Here is a 12,605-nt window from a genome sequence, read left to right as displayed (position 1 = left end):
AGAGAGAGAGAGAGAGAGAATGTGGTTTGAGGGCAGATCTCATGCTAAATGTTCTTACTATGCACCCAAAAGACTCTCACCAACAATGAGACGGACACTGGACACTTTTTGGAAATGATAGGTACATCAGTGTATAGCACTGTGGCAATAATTCCAGGGACAGATACATCCATCCAAACTCATCAGCTTATAGGCATCAACTACGTGCTGCTTATGATATATCAATTAGACTTAAATCAAGCCACTTATGAAAGAAGAAGGGAAGGAGTCGGGTGGTAGCTCAACGAGTTAAGCACAGGTGGTGCAAAGTGCAAGGACCAGCATAAGGATCCCGGTTCGAGCCCCCAGCACCCCACCTGCAGGGGAGTCGATTCACAAGTGGTGAAGCAGGTCTCCAGGTGTCTGTCTTTCTCTCCCACTCTCTGTCTTTCCCTCCTCTCTCCATTTCTCTCTGTCCTATACAACAATGACTGACATCAATAACAACAATAACAACTACAACAATAAAACAACAAGAGCAACAAAAGGGAAAATAAATAAATAAATAAATAAATAAGAAAGAAGAAGGAAAATAGGGGGTAGCAGACAGTCTTTTGAGAGAAAAGTTAAAAGCTGGCAGCTCTTTCTGAGCCTCTAAAGGAAGCTCAGACACATTCTGGATGTGATTTCTCTGAATCTAAGAATTTCCCCTTACTCTTGGGTGTTGGTTGTCAGAGAGTTTAAACATCAAATGCACTGACTGGGTCTCTGTGATCTGTTGCGACTGATCAGGTGACTGAGAGCTACATCTGCTTCTCCAGGAGGGGGGTGTCCTGGGTGTCTCAGCCTGCAGGCATTTGGCTTGGGGCTCTCAGCCAGTGCAATCCTATTAGGAAGTGGGTGGAGCTTGGATCTTGAATAAAAGTCAGAAAACAACCAGGAAGACACATCGTCCCAAACCCTCTGCTTACAGAGTGGCTTAGCAGACTTAATAACCAGACCAGCTGACCCCACGTTGGAGTTTTACAGACCAAAGAGATAGCATGACGGTTCTCCAAAAAGTCTTTCATGCCTAAGGGTCTAAAGTCTCCGAAGTCCCAGGTTCAATTCACCTGCACCACCATAAACCAGAGCTGAGCAGTGCTCTGGTTAAAAATACTAATGATAATAATAGGGAATCGGCAGTAGCGCAGCGGGTTAAGCACACGTGACACCTGGCGCATGGACCCGCGTAAGGATCTGTTGGAGCCCAGGCTCCCCACCTGCAGAGGAGTCGCTTCACAGGCGGTGAAGTAGGTCTGCAGGTGTCTATCTTTCTCTCCCCCTCTCTGTCTTCCTCTCCTCTCTCCATTTCTCTCTGTCCTAACAATGACTACATCAATAACAACAATAATAACTACAACAATAAAACAAGGGCAACAAAAGAAAAAATAAATAACTATTAAAAATAATAAAATAAAGTCTCAAATTTAATCCCGGCACCATCATAAATTAGAGCTGAGCAGTGCTCTGGTTAAAAACTGTAAAAGGCAGTAGCCTTGAAATTCCCTTTTTATGCAGTTGTTTGTTAAGTGCTTTTAGTATGTCTTGCTGAGTGAAGTAGAAAAATTCCTTGCCCCTTCCCCCTTGAATAAACAGGACCTAATCAGTTAAGGCCACCCATTGTTTTAAGGACCCTGCATGGGGACAAGCCTTATCAGGACCTTTGCACAGACTTTGTGGTGTGCTGTCTACCGGATGGGTGGTCATAGCCAATGGCAGGAGGATGTGCCTGGTTGAATTCTATTGGTTGTGTGATCTTACTATATTTGAAACTAGCCCGCGCTTTGCTTTGAATGGATCATGCTTTTGCTAAGTTTGAAATGATTGGATCTTGTGTTTGCTATAGCCTGTTATTGGATGTAGGTTGATAAGGTGATGTGCTCCCCCTCCCTGAGTGTAGTTTGAATTCCTATAAATTGTATGGTTTGAGCCCTGTTCGGGGTCGAGCTTGGTAGACTAACACCAGTCACCATCTCGGCCCGGATTGCAATTCGTCAATAAACATCTTTGCTTCCTTACAGTGGATGGTGGTTTGATTTATGCTCGCTAACAAAAACAAAAACAAAAAAAAAAAAAACACAGAAGTCCAATTGGGGTTTTGCCTTTGTCATATTACTTTGATTTCTTTTTTAATATTTCATTTATTTATGGATAGAAGCAGGGAAACTGACAGGGAAGGGGTGATAGGGAGAGAGGGTCTGGGTGGTGGTGTACCTGGCTGAATGCACATGATAAAGTGCACAAGGACCCAGGTTCGAGTCCCCAGTCCCCACCTGCAGAGGGAAAGCTTTGCAAGTGGTAAAGCAGCGTTTTTTTAAACATGCTTTTTCCAGTTTTTATAAAATGGAAATATTGACAAGACTATAGGATAAGAGGGGAACACTTCTATGCAGTGCCCACCCCCCAGAGCTCCATATCCAAGCCCCTCCTTTGATAGCTTCCCTATTCTTTATTTCTATAATGCACAGGACAGCCTCCCTCCCACCCTACTCGCAAATTGATGTGACCCCTCTCTGAATGACACTAATGCCGAGGTTGAGGCACTCTGCTCTATACAATCAAACTGGGAATCTGGAGATCTCTCATTATTCAGGGCAGGACTAGCAAAAGTTTATTTAACTGCACGAATAAATTCCTACCAATAGGCTGGGCATTGGGTTATCTGGGAGAGCAGTCACATTACTATGTGAAAGGACCCAGGTTCAAACTTCTAGTACCCACCTGCAGGGAGAAGCTTCATAGGTGGCAGAGCAGTGCTGCAGGTGTCCTTCTCCCTCTATCCCCACTCCCCAAATTCTGTCTTTACATCAGAATAAAAGGAAAGACAAAAGGAAGACAGATAAATAAAGGAAGGAAGGAAGGGAGGACTGGGTAGTGGCATACCCGATAGAACACACACATTGCAGTACACAAGGACCCAGATTCAAGTCCCTGCTCCCCACCTGCAGGGGGACAGCAGTGCTGTAGGTACTTCTGTCTCTCTCTCTCGTGCCCTAGCTCCTCTTTCCCTCTCAATTTTTCTGTCTCTATCTAAAAATAGACACAAAAGTAAATAAGAAAATTTAAGAAAGAAAGACAGAAAGATAAAGAAAAAATGGTCTCTGGGAGCACAGTTTGAGTCGTTGTGAAGACACTGAGTCACAGCAATAAACTTGGTGGTTAAAAAAGAAAGAAAGAAGAAAGAAGGAAAGAAGGGAGGGGAAGAAGGGAGGAAGGTCAGTGTATTCTGTAGAGAACTCCAGTGCATGGAAGTTTTCCTTGTGAAGGGGTGGGCTTACAGTGGACACTAATCCCTCCTGGAAAGCCTTTTCTTCTCTGAATTATGATCTCAGTCTAACTTGTCTCACACACTGCTTTCTCTGTTGCTGAAATTCCTTTCTGCGGAATTCACATGAACATAAATCCTTCCCTTAAGGTCTAACAATTAAGGAAAAGTAATTGTTGGATCTAAAGAAATGTGCTGAGGCCAGAAGATAACTCACCTGGTAGGTTGTACACCAGATTTCAAACCCAGCACCACATGGGAACACCACAGCTCCGTGGGAAGCTTCGTACATTGAGTAATATTGTGATCTCTCTCTCTCTCTCTCTCTCTCTCTCTCACCCTCTATCTCTCAGACTCTTTTCTTCCCTCTCTCTCAGACTCTCTTTCTCTCTGTTTCTATATACCCAAACTTAAAGGAATGAAGAAAATCAAATGGAGAGCAGTAAAAGTACACATGAATAGGGTCTGGTGCAGAAAAGGAAGCAGCAGAGGAAGAAGAGAAAGAAGAACGGGAAGAGGAGAAAGAAGAAGAGGTGAAGGGAAAAAAGAAAAGGCATGAAGCTTACATATTCTCTCTCTCTCTTTCTCTCTCTCTCTCTCTCTCTCTCTCTCTCTTTCTCAGTATTAAGACAAGTGGAAACAGGAATGAACTTAGAGAGGACATATCTTATGGACACAGGTATAACTTATGTCTTGCATTTCTTTACTATCATTTATCTTCTAACCATGTGTCCTAGGCTTATTGCATAAAAGAACTTGCCAGCTGCATAAATATGGCCAAATTTTATTTTGTTTGATTCTCCTTCTGATGGAAAATAGAAGGAAACATGGAAGGAGTTTAGCTTCTGGGACCCACCAGCATAAAAGCCAGCCCCAGGGCAGGGGAGATAGCATAATTATTATGCAAAACAACTTGATGCCTGAGGCTCTGAAGTCCCAAATCCAGTCCCCCCATTCCACCAGCCAGAGCTGAGCACTCTGTTAAAAATAAAAGAAAAAGAAATAAAATAAAAGCCAGCCCCAAGAATCAGTCTGGACAAATTCACAGAGTAAACCACTCCAGTTTCCTGCATGAACCCTGTTATTCTTGCAGAATACAAATGGCCAAGGCAAATTTAGGTCAAGACCACAAGTTATCTAGGCTTTTGGAATGCCACACTCACTGGCTCACCACCATGGGGCATAAACATGTTTAGTGGACTCTCACTCAAGATAGAGTGGGTTGGGCCAAGCACTGACTGACTCTACATGAAAACAAAATGGCGGCTCTTCACAATGTAGCACCAATATGAAAGAACGACCCCAAATACTCCATAGTTTCTGCTTCAGTTCCTCCTCACTGCTAGATGTAAGACATAGCTGAAGATGTTACAGTGAAGGAAGCACTGTAAGCTTTGAAGTAGATGTATCTTAACAAGTTAAGATTAAATATTGAAGAACATGGATCAGGAGAGGAATGGCACATAGGAAATTTCAAAAAGTTCCTATGAATTGAATTTTTTAAATACATTTATTGGGGCTGGGTTGAGTGCACATGCTACAAGACACAAGGACCCAGGCTCAAGCTCCCCACCCCAGCTGCAGGGGGAAAGCTTTCACAAGTGGTGAAGCAGGGCTGCAGGTAATCTCTCTCTCCCTCTCTATCACCCCCTTTCCCTCTCAATTTCAGGCTACCTCTAGCCAATAAATAAAGATAATTTTTAAAAAGCCTGCATGACAAGAAAAATTATTTTATATGAGACAGGAGAAGAGAAAAAGAGAACCAGATCCTCAATCTGGCATGTGTGATACTAGTGATTAAATCAAGACCTCATGCTTGCAAGTCCAAGACTTTATCCACTGAACCACTTCCTGGACTGCCTATTAATGGACTTCAGACTGCAAAGATGTTTTGTGCTCAAGGGACCAGGGTATATTGTGTTGGTTTGGCACGGGAAAGTCTCCGAGCCTCTATAGTACTCATTAGACTCCAGCATGCCCATGCCTGGACAAACAAGGAGCCTCATGGGAACTGGAAGCACCACCCACTTTTGCTTGGGGCAGTGTCTGGGATGGATGGACAGACCCACTCTCTTGGGGCACACTCATTTGCCAAGAGAGACTTGGATGGGCTTCTTTCATCAGCAGAGCAGAATTCGCTTCTTGATCCAACTATGACCCATGGAGTAGGGTTGGTCTATTTCAATCCCCTTTCTCCCAGAAACACTTCCCGTAGAAAGAATCTCCTGGGCCACATCCTCTGGGGAGGCCCAGAATGGGGCAAGCTCTGGATATTTCATGGACTTCTCTCCAGGGTGAGGGGTCTAAGTTCAAGATCTTCAGCTCCCAGGCCCCTCCCTCCTAACTTGAACTGCTGTTGCTTCCATTAGACACATAGACCCCCCCCCATTTTATTTTTATTTTTATAACATAAGGGAAATCTTCTTACATTTCTTGCAGGACCTGTCAGCAAGTTTGCTGCTCAGGGCCCTGGAGGAGAGGAGCTGGCCCTCCTCTTCAGAAAAGCTAGCAACACCATACAGATGTTTTTATGAGTGTTGCTCTGACCCAGAGTTTCATCTTGCCTGGTATCACATAGCATGGGGGAAGGGGAGAGCCGGCTCCTCAGGGAGAAGGAAGCATATTACATGAAATTAGAATGCAAGTGTGTTCTTTTCAGATGAGGCAATGTTTTTCCCATCGATTTTTCTTGCTGTAACCTTCCTGCTTGGCTTCTTTCTCTTTCTCCTCCATCCTCGTTGACTCCCAAGCTGGCTTGGATTCTTCAGGATCAATTCAGCTCATTGGACTCTTGAGTTACCTGAGTTCTAGCCACTCTCCACAATGTCCTCGTCGAGGGCTTCACTAATGTAGTTTTCTTGTTTGGTGCAGAAAGCCTACTCTGCTTGGGTCTTCACTAAGAGAACACACTTGGGGCCCTGGGTTTGAAACCTTGAATGACATGGGAACACCATGGATGGCACCAGAGAAGCTCCATGGATGGTGGAGTGGTTCTCTGGTGCTTCTTTTCCTTGTCTATCTATCTATCATCTATTTATCTATCTGTCAATGAAGAATGAAAAACATGGGGCCTACAAGGTTTCTCAGTGGTATCCCTAATGTATGAGGCCTTGAGTTAATGCCCCCAGCATAAAATTAAAAATAGGGAAAGAAAGAGCTTGTAAGATCCAAGAGACTGCAGAGAATAGGGTGTATGCCCAGAAGTATTACATGGTCTTTAAGTCACCTGACTCCCCAGCCCTTTGGTGGTCAGCCTGACCTCTCCCACTCTGTTTTGCCTTCACAACTAACTCCTCTGTGCCAGAATCTTCCCTGAAGACAGGTAGCTAATTACTTTCAGGAATTAAATAGACTACACCTAGTGGATCTTTAAGAACACATAAAATGTTGTCAGGTGGTGGTGCACACAAGTATAGCAAACATGTTAACATGCATGATGACTTCAGTTGAAATCCCCATCCTCACTTTCATAAGCTGGAATCTCTCCTTGCTCTCTTTCCCTCTCTTTTTCACTTCCTTTAAGTCTCTCTCATCCTTTAAAAAAAAAAAAAAAAGGCTACCAGGAATGGTGGAGTCACCCAACCCTAGCAATAACCCTGGTGATTTAAAAAAAAAGAAGAAGCCATAAGCATTTCAGTTCTTAAACTTTCAATACAGCTACCATAGGAGAAGGAACATGGAAGTAAATACACAAAACATCACCTCCTCGGCAACTCTTTGCATCTTGCCTGTAGCACTGCTCCATTTTGGGCCAGGAATTGTCCAAAGACCAGATTACCAGTGATATGGGAAGCCTCATGTCACTCCAGCCTTCCAGTTGTCTCAGGAGTAGCCAGTGAGAGAGGAAGTCTAGGAGAGGAGGGTTCGCTGAGATATCACAGCAAAGCTTAGCTTTTTCCCCAGCACAGAGTTTGTGCTTGTCTGCATGTGTGTTTGGGTTTCAGTTGGAAGAGGGGGAAATGGTGGAGAGGGAGTGAGAGAAGAGCATGGCCACTGTACAAGGAGGTCGGCTCACTTTCTTAACAAGCTGATGCAATTTTCTCTCATTAACCCCATTTCATTCCTGACCTCCTGGCTCTGCCTGACTTGAGCTGCTATTGCTGGCCATGGGATGTGGGGGTGAGTGGGAGGTTGCAGAATAATTTGGAGTTCAGGCGGCCTTCACCCATCCACCTCACATGCAGTCTGGCCATGCAGTTGTGCTGTAACACTGCTGAACCTCTTATGAAGCTTCCCAATAGCAGGTGGGGACTGGGGCCTTGAGCCTGGGTCCTCACACTTGATAACATGTGCACTTTACTAGGTGTGCCAACCCTCAGACCTTATTTTCCACTTTTTAAAAAAATATTTATTTATTTATTTTAGTTGCCCTTGTTGTTTTGTTGTTGTAGTTATTCTTGTTACTGATGTCATTGCTGTTGGATAGGACAGAGAGAAATGGAGAGAGGAGGGGAAGACTGTTGTATGCTTTACATTGGGTAGCCCTCCCCCGCCAAGAGAATTGGATCAGTCCTATTAATTTCGCGGGCCTGCTTGGCCCCGCCCCAAGGAACCCCGGGAGAGGGTTCCTGAGTTCGAGAGTGCCAGAGTTCCTGAGTTCCTGAGTTCGAGAGTTTCAGGGTTACAGAGTAAGAGAGAGTTCCAGTGTGCCAGAGTTTCAGAGGGCTCTCAAGTACGAGAGTTCCAGAGTGCCAGAGTTGGACAGTTCCTGAGTTCAAGAGTAAGAGAGAGTGTTTGTGCCGCCGCAAAGAGACAGCAGAGTTCTGTTTGGTGATTAGTTTGTCTGTTCACCACTGCGAAGCCAACCTGGCTGGCAAGAGCCTACAAATTTTAACAACAGAAGACAGAGAGGGGGAGAGAAAGATAGACACCTGCAGACCTCCTTCACAGTGTGAAACGACCCCCTTGCAGGTGGGGAGCCGGGGGTTGGAACCGGGATCTTTATGCTGGTCCTTGTGCTTTGTGCTACCTGCGCTTGACCCACTGTGCTACAGCCCGACTCCCATTTTTCACTTTTTACCCCATTACCCTGTTAATCTTAGATTGCCTCCATTTTTTACAGATGATTTCTAAAAACCCTAGTCATATTCATATTTTTAGACTCTATATATCTGTTTAGATGCTTACGTTTCTGCAAAATTACTTGAGTTTATTTTTAAAGGATTTATTACTGGCATTTCTAAAATCAAGAGATGTCATTGTTCAGTGGATTCAGGACATGAGGCTGCTAATTTAGATATGAAAATGAGCTCTGATTAAGTGGCTAAACTCTCTCCACTTTTCCTGAATTCACCAAGTCATTCATTTCTGATTTCCTGTAACACCACAGATGTATTCAGCTGTACCCTCCAGAGAGGCTGTTCAGTGGTATCCTTCCGCTGACTTCTGCAGAAATTTCAAGATCCTTCTCAACTGAGGAGTGGGAGTAATGGTATTCAAGCAGGAGTCTATGTGTCACTGTGACTGCATCTGCACAATTTCCCAGCATCTATGAGTGGTGGAGAGGACTTTGCAGTGGTACACTTGGTAGAGTGCACACATTATAACACACAAGGACCTGAGTTCAAGCCCTCGGTCCCCACCTGTAGGGGGGAAGCTTCATGAATGATGAAGCAGTGCTGCCAATGTCTCTCTTTCCCTCTTCCCCTTCCCTTTTGTTTTTTCTCTGTCCTATCAAATAAAATAAAGGGAAAATAGAGGTGAAAGGGCTGGGCTCCACCCCTTTCCCATCTGGAGAGTCCCACTCAATGCAGATATTTGTGTTGGCCTCTCCCCAAAATGGAGGGTGGCTGCCTCACATCTGAGTCAAGTGCTATGGCCTGGGAACCATCACCGGGAGCTGGTCATGGTCAACTTGCTGGGATCCTCTGGAATTTCCAGCAGGTATGAATTGGAGAGTGATCAGTTGAGTCAGAAATAAATGAGAAATTCCAAGTAACTTTACTCAAGGCTTTTAAAAAGTGTATATCCTTGGAAAATATGCAGCCTCCCCAGCCCTGTCTCTCCAGATAAAGAAAATTATGTTGTGTTAAAGACACTCAGGCATTGGGTAAAAAGTGAAAAATAGGGTCTTGGGGATGGCACACCTAGTAAAGTTTACATGTTACCAAGTGTGAGAACCCAGGTAGAAAGTCCCAGTCCCCACCTGCAAGGAGAAGTTTCACAAGAAATGCAGCAGTGCTAAAGTGCTATATCTCACTCTTTCTCTTTCTCTCTTTCCCTCCTTCTCTGTCTCTGTCTCACACTCTATCCAAAACAAATAAATAATGTAAAATGTATACTTTTAAAAGTGAAAAATACAGTTATTTGTATTATCTCCATGTTGTTAGCCATGGTTTTGTTTATCCATGCATAGCCCTGGTTCCTTTCTTCCTTTCTTTCTTTCTTTCTTTCTTTCTTTTTTTTCGGGGGCATGGGTTGAGAGCCTTGATTTCCAGCCTTAGTACTGTAATACTTGCAAGTTGAAATTTACAGGGGGACATTAATCACCCATCTCTCTGGCTTTGGCTTCTATACTTATAAAAATTCTCATTGGACAGATTGAAATTCTTTAGGCTGCAGCAGAACTGACTCTACAAAATATACCAGTTGTTGTGTTGTCATGGAAACAGACTGATGCTCAATTAACCTCAGCAGTCCCTAACACACACACACACACACACACACACACACACACACACACACAGCGACTCCCCTGCAGGTGGGGAGTCAGGGGTTCGAACCGGGATTCTTATGCAGGTCCTTGTGCTTTGCACCACGTGTGCTTTAACCCACTGCGCTACCGCCCAACTCCCTGAAATGCGTTTCTGTCCCTAACCATGTTGGCATATCTTTTAAATCAGTGTTATTTAGACATGGGCATGTGCAAAATTCTTTCAGGGATTATTTGGGGATCAACAATTTAAAGGAAATTTATCTTCAAATTCTCGATATGAATGTATGTTCCTTCTGCTTAATAATTTACTTGTCTTACCATAATGTACTTAAATATTTTATTTTTCTTAATATTTATTTATTTATCTTCCCTTTTGTTGCCCTTGTTGTTTTTTATGTTGTTGTAGTTATTATTGTTGTTGTTATTGATGTTGAGATAAGACAGAGAGAAAAGGAAAGAGGAAGGGAAGATAGAGAGGTGGAGAGAAAGATAGACACCTGCAGACCTGCTTCACTACCTGTGAAGCAATTCCCCTGCGGGTGGGGAGCCAAGGGCTCCAACCAAGATCCTTCAGCCGGTCCTTGCACTTAACCCGCTGCGCTACCGCCCAGCTCCTGTACTTAAATATTTTCTACTTAAGCCTAGATACCCTCTTCTCCTACCCCCCTACTTAACTTCCCCGGATCATTCTAAGTCTAACCTTGTCAGATAAAGTAAGGACTACAAAAACTGGATAAGGGTAAGAAACCAGCACACTCTAATGATGGGCCTTTTGGTCACTATCAAGCCACCTCATCATTTGAGGCTCTAGTCAGGGAATCCATAGATTCCCATAGAAATATGATGGACCTAGACCTCTAACAGATCCCTCTCTCCATCATCATTGGTCAATTCCATCAGGAACATCATCATAGGCCCTCTTGTGGGCCTCTATAGGATCTTGCCCTCAATGTGGAACAGCAAGGGTAGAGGTTATCCCACTCTCTGAAAGGAGGCTGGGTCAACCTATTCTGCCACTCAAGGAAGACTGGTCCTGGAATGAGTGCAAACTGAAATGTTCCTAGTTGTGACCATAGAATGTGAGCTCAGACTAACAAGGATGCAGAGGTTACACAGGCTCCTATACTACAAGTAAATAGCTTTGAGCCCTAGATCAGACCAATTACAGTTAATGGTATTTACATACTTTCCTCATATTTGGGAGCTACTTTCCATCCTGGTCCAGCTTTATAATTCCATTCTCAACTCTGACACCGTCTTCCCAGACAATGCTTTTAGCCCACTTGCATGTTACCTACTGGGCTCACGCGAGAACTACTAAAGTCATGGACCCCTCAGAATATACCTAAAATAGACTTCTTAGCTCCTTTCCATGCAAAGACCCTTAGTCCCATCTGCTCTGTTCTTACCCAAGAACCTCTCTTCTTAGGTTCCTGTTTATTCAACAGGCCTCCCACCTTCTGCACCCCATAAAGAATTTTGGTTCATATTGCCAGAGGGATAAAGAATAGGGAACCTTCCAATAGAGGAGATGGGATACAGAACTCTAGTGGTGGGAAATATGTGGAATTGTATCCCACTTATTCTACAATCTTGTCACTCATTATGAAATCACTAATAAAAAATTAAAAAGTGAAAAGTTATAAAAAGTAAAAAGAAAAGTACTTGTATAGTTCACATATAATACTTTATTACTTCTTGGATTGTGATGGAGAGAATTTGAGAAAGAGGAAATAGAAAGGGAAAGAGAGAGAAACCTGCAGCACTGCTTCACTGCTCATGAAGCTTCTATCCCACTGCAGGTGAGGGCTGGGGATCTGAACCCAGGTCCTTGACATGTTAACACATATGTCCTACCAGGTGCATCATTGCCTGGCCCCATATAGTTCATATATCACGTCTCTTTTCCCTCAGTTACCCATTCACTTAGTTAAACGCACACATGTCTCTCATTCCTCCTGAATCTTACTAAGTACACTGTTAGTTGATTATGAAAACGTGTACTCTGTGTAGAAGAGTGATCTAGAACATGTCTTTTTTAAATATTTATTTATTTCCTTTTTGTTGCCCTTTTTATTGTTATAGTAATTATTGCTGTTGTTATTGATGCCATCATTGGATAGGACAGAGAGAAATGGAGAGAGGAGGGGAAGACAGAGAGGGGGAGAGAAAGATAGATACCTGCAGACCTGCTTCACTGCCTGTGATGTGACCTCCCCCCGCAGGTGGGGCATCGGGGGCTCGAACTGGGGTCCTTATGCCAGTCCTTGCGTTTCACACCACGTGTGCTTAGCCTGCTGTGCTACTGGTCGACTCCCCTTAGAACATATCTTCTGTAGGATAGTTCATCCACACAAGATCAGATGAAGGCTGTTTGTACCCAAGTAAGAGTGTAGCTCAGAAGTGAGGTGATCTCTACAAGAACACTAAAGGAAGTTATCTTATTCAAGTTGAAAGATGAATTCAGAATTTGGGGAACTGAAAGAGTTTGTTTTGACGCATTAGTCTGATAAGACTCTGCCACCTTCAGATCAAGTGTGTTTTAAAAATACATAGTTACAGGAGTTGGTGTATTGCACCAAAGTAAAAGACTCTGGCTTGGTGAGGAGGGTTTAAGTCCTGGAACATGATGGCAGAAGAGGACCTAGTGGAGGTTGAATTGGT

Source organism: Erinaceus europaeus, chromosome 20 (genome assembly GCF_950295315.1).
Source record: "Erinaceus europaeus chromosome 20, mEriEur2.1, whole genome shotgun sequence".
In the NCBI taxonomy this organism is placed as follows: Eukaryota; Metazoa; Chordata; class Mammalia; order Eulipotyphla; family Erinaceidae; genus Erinaceus; species Erinaceus europaeus.
The sequence above is the reverse complement of the archived record's forward strand: the minus strand, read 5'-3'. Positions refer to the sequence as shown.